Source organism: Condylura cristata, unplaced genomic scaffold (assembly GCF_000260355.1).
Source record: "Condylura cristata isolate star-nosed mole 26May11 unplaced genomic scaffold, ConCri1.0 scaffold00009, whole genome shotgun sequence".
NCBI classification, from domain to species: Eukaryota; Metazoa; Chordata; class Mammalia; order Eulipotyphla; family Talpidae; genus Condylura; species Condylura cristata.
In genome coordinates this window covers 51,729,582-51,736,221 of record NW_004567110.1, presented here as the reverse complement: position 1 = coordinate 51,736,221, position 6,640 = coordinate 51,729,582, and the positions used below count along the sequence as shown (strand labels likewise).

The 6,640-nt window shown below is 39.2% G+C and overlaps 1 protein-coding gene and 1 pseudogene across 1 annotated transcript in view; both read left to right on the top strand.

Moving 5' to 3' along the window:
• The window catches only part of NKAIN3 (Na+/K+ transporting ATPase interacting 3), a 500,340-nt gene that overhangs the window by 54,521 nt on the left and 439,179 nt on the right, over positions 1 to 6,640 (top strand). The gene's annotated exons all lie outside the window — the stretch shown is intronic.
• LOC105853437 lies at positions 5,332 to 6,197 on the top strand (annotated as a pseudogene).

Below are 6,640 nucleotides of genomic sequence, written 5' to 3'. Positions count from 1 at the left end.
CACGCCATGTGGTCATCTCCGGGGCAGGTGGGAATCGAACTCATGCTGCAGTGGCTTTAGCTTCTTAGTGCTGTGCTTTAACCCGCCGAGCCACCAGGGAGGGCCTAAGCTGTTTTCTAATGCATCATGTGGTCTTCAAGGCTGGTTAACCTAGCACAGATGACACTTCACAGGTATTTGCTGAAATGTAAATAAGGATATAGATTGAAGAAAGAGCAGTGAAATGAGAGCCTGCAGGGATGAAACTAGTTTTCTCCATTGCTAACTCACTTATTACTAAATACCAGTTTTCTCCATTGCTAACTCACTAATTACTAAACACTCTGAAACTAATTCTATGGTTTACTAATATAATCATATACCAATTCCATGATATCATCATTTTGTATATCAGGAATTTCACATGTACAATACTAGATCCACAGAAAGTAATATGTCTGTTGACTGGAAAGAGAGTATCCTTCTGTGACTGTGTCCTTGTTATGTGGCTGTTCAGGGTGAAGCTCATAGATCAGCAGAAATTATTCTAAAATCACAGGACAGTCTATTTGTAGGTAGACTAGATCTTGCTTTGGAAAAACTTAGTTATAGTAGAAAGATATGGGGAGGGAGGGAAGTTGAAAATGAGGTCAAATCTCAGTTCTGCACCTCATTAATGATATGGCTGGTTTAGACAATTACTTTATCCATAATGTGAGAATATCTCTGAGTTGGTTAAAGCCTAGAAGGAGACAATGTAAGGAAAAGGGCACTTTGACTGACACAGAGAACAGCTTCTCCATAAATAAGTTACTATTCTTAGCATTATATTTACTATAACACTTTATTCATCCATGATTATATAAAGGGATTATTTTTAATCTTTCAATACTCGAAGTTACACATGAATTTTTATTACAGTTTTAATTTTTGATAACTGTTGGACAATAAATATTTCCACTAACTATGACTTTAATGTGTTAGTGGTTACAAGTTATTCAGCAGAGGGCCCTCCCTGGTGGCGCAGAGGGTTAAATCACAGCCACTAAGAAGCTTAAGCCACTTCAGTATGAGTTTGATCCCTGCCTGCCCCGGAGGAGATCCACATGGCGCGGCAGACCTCTCCTGACCCACCCGCTGCTCCCTCAGCAGTGTGCTTCGTTGATCTACCTGTTCTGCTCCCCACTCTGTCTCTGGTGAAGCCTCTCACCCTCTGCATCTCTGGCCTGTACCCCAGTTCTATATGAATAAATAAATAAATCTTTAAAAAAATTATTCAGCAGAACTTGGGTTTTTGAAGAAAACAGAATTAAGTTTAGGAAGTCCATAATGTACAGTGGCACATAATTTTGGCAAACACCATAACAACCTTCAAATTCGTCTTAGTGCTAATACAGTTTCTAGTTTGGATATACATGTACCAGTAAACACTACTGACTTTGTTGTTTCTTATTGACAACAAAGATTTTAGATACTTACTAGTTTTTAAAAAAAGATTTATTTATTTATTCATACAGAACTGGGGTGCAGGTCAGAGGTGAAGGAGGTGAGAGGCTTTACCAAAGACAGAGTGGTAAAGTACAAGTACACTAATGAGGGGATTAGTGGGCAGGTCAGGAGAGGTCTGCTGCACCATGTGGGTCACCTCCAGGGCAGGGATCGAACTCATACTGCAGTGGCTTTAGCTACTTAGTGCTGTGCTTTAACCCACTGACCACTAGGGAGGGCCACAAGTTTCACTGTTTTTAAGGCTTTTCTTGTCTTCCTTTCTAGAGACAGTAGAAGCCAATCCTTTCCCTGCATGTCACTTATGCCCTTCCAGCACATCTTGGGGTCTTCCTCTTAGTCCATGGGATGAAAGAGAATAAAAATCTAGTCAGTATCTCTACTTAACCTTGTTCATCTGGATCATGAGAATGTATTGATACTGGATGTGTTATTGTTTGAGGACAATGATTAATTCTCATCCACTGCATTGGCAAATGGGGAATTTGACCTCTGAGCCTTGAGTTTTCTGTATCTGGCTGTGTAATGTCACAAACATTTCCCTAGATTCTAGTGAAGAAGGTTGGCTAGCCCTCAAAGTAACACATAAGAGCATAAGCTCGTGACCCTTCCTAACCTGGCACTTTTAAGGTATTTGGTGTTTTTGAACTATTATATCTCTCCTGGAGTATTTTGTGTTTCTGAAATATTATATCTCTCCTGGAGTTTTGGTCTATAATGAAATGCTTTGATTAAACTTCCTTTTCATTTGTTAGTTCTAAACTGTCTCAGTGCTAAAAGCTTTAGTTTATACCTGTCACTCATTTATTTACGCCTGTACTTTTTCTTTGTATTTGCAAAACTTTAGGCTATTTTAAGTATGTTAATTGTTTTATCTAGTTTTGGGGTGACAAATAGCTTTTCTATTTCTCATGAATTAGTTATTTTTTTTCGTTGATATGTAACTGACATATTATTTTCAATTGTACTGCATAATCATTCAGTGTATGTGTATATTGTGAAATGATAGCCAAATATAATAATGTTTGTTTAATATCCTCACCATGCATGGTTACGTATTTTTTTCTTGTGATGGGAAAATACTAATATCTACTCTTAGAAACTTTAAGCTATACAATAGTATTAGTATACTCACCACACTGCACATTATATCCCTACAACTTAATATATGTTATGACCACAAATTCATACCACTTTCAAAATTCTTGAAAGTGTTACTGGGAAACCAAATGTGAAATTGGTTGGCCTGTCTGTGGGTCCTTACTGTGTGCTTTAAAGGGACTTAATGATCTCAACTGCAGGCATACACAACGGGGAATAAAGAGGAAAATGAAGAAAGGAGTGACTTAGGGAGAAGGAGAGAAAAACTGTCCTACCAGTTTCACTAAGTTAGAAGCTCAATGGCATGCTGAAAGCTGGCAGGAAACCAAGGGCCTCTAAGGCCCACAAACCTGGCTGCTTAACTCCACCCTCAGGTCCCAGCAGTCCTCTATTCGTGATTGCATTATGGGATTTGTAGTCCTTAGTGTCTTGGATCTCTTCTGTCTGTGATGGGGATGGGGTCCATAAAACCTGTGTTTGTAAAGTCTGTTCAAGATATCCTTTCCCTCCAACATAAAGGAAGCCTTTTTTTCCCCCTTTACTGTACATGGTGGTGGTGTAGGTGGGGTTTAATAATTAGCTATAGCTCCCAAGAATTTAGAATTTAGAGCAGTATTATAGCTCAGAAAGTTAAATTAGAAAAGAGGAATGTAATCAGTAAGGACAGAATTGTGCAAACTTTTTTTTTTCACAGTTTTTTTCCCAGTCCGAGAAATACCTAATTAAATTCTTAAAATGAAGAGACTATGTCAATCATTAGAAAAGTTGTTGGGGGTTGGAGGATGGAGGGAACAGAGGGCAATATCAATTATCCATAGAACATAAAAAAGGAAGTGTCAGAGTGTCAGATTTTGATACTGATCATCATTCAATAGTGACTTTTTTTTTTCTTTTCTTTTCTTAAGGAATGGTACTTTTGGCCAAAGAGCCAGGTACTAGAATCCCATGTTCAGGATGAATGAGATGAATGAGTAGGCTGACATCACAAAACATCCTAGTTTAGTGCTATTACCCCTTCAATCCTTTTTCAATCCTTTAACAAACTTACCTGGCTCTGATCAGGGCTCACCAAGCAATATTAACTTTGTTACTTGACACCCAGTGCAGGTGTGTTCTCAGAGAAACTGACCTCATCAGTTTTGCACTACTTTTACTTCTCAGGATACACTGGTAGAGTCAAGTTGTATTCTAATTGTACTGCTTTAATTTTTGTGAGCTTGGGTAATTTGAATCCCCACCTGAGAAATGATTCACAGCTGTAGCTGCTCATGTTTCTGGGCCCATGGGCCTGAGAGGCTGTCCTTGTCAATCTCGCACCACCCCACAGAGCCTGGGGAAGCAGAACAGCTGGCTTCTTCTGTGACACATTGACCACCCCGCATGTGATTCCATTTTAAATGCCATCTTACCTCATTTTAGAAACATCCTTTTAAAAGGAACAAATAGCTTACCCCCTTTTGTTTTAATTCTGCCTTAAAAAATGTTGCACAGTTAGCTTAATTGTTCTGAAAATCAATGATGAACAAACCAAACTTCTGTGGATAAACACACTCCCCCTTTCTCTCTTGGCTCCCTCCCTCTCATCTGACCTCTCTCCCTTCCGCCCTTCCTCCTTGCCTATCTCTATCTTTCCTTCTTTTTTTGTTTTCCTTCTTTCCACATGAATTTTCAAAAAAGATTTATTTATTTATGCATACAGAACTGGGGTACAGGCCACTAGGGAGGATAGGATAAAACTTATTGATTGCAAGAGAAAAATACTAGATTACTAGACTCATTGGCAACATAAGCCCTAATCCTTCACCGGTGCTCTCCCAAACCCTGGAATCTGTTACCTCCAGAGAATCCAAGCATGGAAGTGTATGTCCCTTAAGTTATGTTTTTGATTTTCATTGAATATAGTAAGTATCATTCATATTGTATTGTCTAAAAGAGTATTATGTTCTGTATCCTAAGTTATCAGGGAGAGAAAATGAGTCATCATTCTTTGAAACACCCTCAGTAATTTGTAATGAAATTTTGGACACATCAGTGACTCTCCAAAAATTGCAAGCAATTCTTAAGCTACATATCCTAAATAAGCAGGAGAGAATATATTTCAAACTTATTTGTTTTTCATGAAGCTGCTTGGAATTGTACATGCTGCATTTTACTTCAATTATAAATTATTTCTGAAATCCTAACTAATGAAGAAAATCATAAAGGTAATACTTCATAAGACTGAAAATGATTAATAATACAGTGTTTCCCTGGTAACCATGTTGTGTAACTTGTTTGTTGTGATTATAGCATAAAAGAGGCTATCATTTTATCAGACTGCTTTATATAAGTTATGAAATGTTCTAGTTTGAGAAACAGTTACAAACTAAAAACAAAGGGAAATAATACTTAAATTGAAAATACAATGCACTAAAAAGTTTAAATAAGGAAGCAGATATAGCTGAATGAATTATATAAGTAAATGATTTTTGGCTGTTTTTGAAAGTATTAAAACTCAAGGAATATTATTTTAAAGCCACATTTGTTTATGATGAGAGCTAAAAGTCAGGGAAGATATTGATGTTTAAGGTATTACAAAGTAAAATGCAACTGTTAATCTTAAAATTGTGGAAAAAGCCCCCTGCCTCCTAATTCTATAGAGAGCTGCCTCTTCTCCCAGAGGCCTGAGAACCCTCAGACATCATGGTGAAGGTGAAGGTAACAAATTTGGCAGGACTGGGTGCCTGGTCAGGGGGAGATGCTTTAAACTCTGGAAAAATGAATATTGATGCCATCACTGATGCCTTCATTGACCTCAACTGCATGGTCTACATGTTCCAGTATGATTCCACCCATTGCAAGTTCAATGGCACAGTGAAAGTAGAGAACAAGAAGCTTGTCACCAACAGGAAGTCCATCTCCATCTTCCAGAAGTGACATTTCCCTAGCATCAAATGGGATGATACTGGTGCTGAACATATTGTGGAGTCCATTGGTGTCTTAACTATCCTGGAGAAAGCTGGTTTACCTGATGGATGGGAACTAGCTCTGTCACTTCTGCTGATACCCCCATGTTTGTGATGGGCCTGAACCACCAAAAGTTGATGACTCCCTCAAGATTGCCAGCAATGCCTCCTGCACTACCAGTTACTTGCCACCACTCCTAAGGTCATCCTCTAGGCTAAGTTCATCCATGACAACTTTGTTATGGTGGCCAGACTCATGACCACAGTGCATGCCATCACTATCACCAATAAGACCTGGGCACTCCTTCTGGGAAGCTGTGGCATGATGGCTAAGAGAATTCCCAGAACATCATTCCTACTTCTACTGGCATGGCCAAGGCTTGGGGCAAGGTCATCCCTGAGCTGAACAAGAAGCTGACTGGCATGACCTTCTATGTCCTCAGCATAGTAGTTGTAGGTCTCACCTTTCATCTGGAAAAAGCTTCCAAATATGCTGACATCAAGAAAGTAGTGAAGCAGGCATTGAAGGGCCCCCTCAAGGGCATCTTGGGATACACTGAGGACCAGGTTGTCTACTGAGGTTTTAACAGTGACACCTACTCCTCTAACTTCAGTGCTGGGGCTGGCATTTCCCTCAGTGAATACCTTGTCAAGCTCATTTCTTGACCTGACAGCAGCAAGATATGGACCATATGGCCTCCAAGGAGTTAGAGACCCCAGATCACCAGCCCCAGTGAGAGCCCAAGAGGAAGAGTCCCTTAACTTCTGGGGGAGTCCCTCCCTCACTCATTCACATTAAGAATCTCATGACCTCTCATTGTTCCATCCCAGAACCCTGAAAAAGGTGAAGGGCCTCAGGATCCCTGCCTTATTGTGTACCATTAATAGAGTACACTGTACACACAAAACCACACAAACAAGTAAATCAATTTGCAGAAAAGAACATCTTTCAGTGAGAGCTGAGAGAGAAACTTTCTGTATGTTTCTAGAGTATTTAGAAGGTATTTCTGTAACATAAACATCACTACACTATGACAGTTGCTAGGCTTGGAACTTTCTAATTATTTATTGATTTGAAAACTGAGTCATCTGTAAAAATCTGAAGCTCA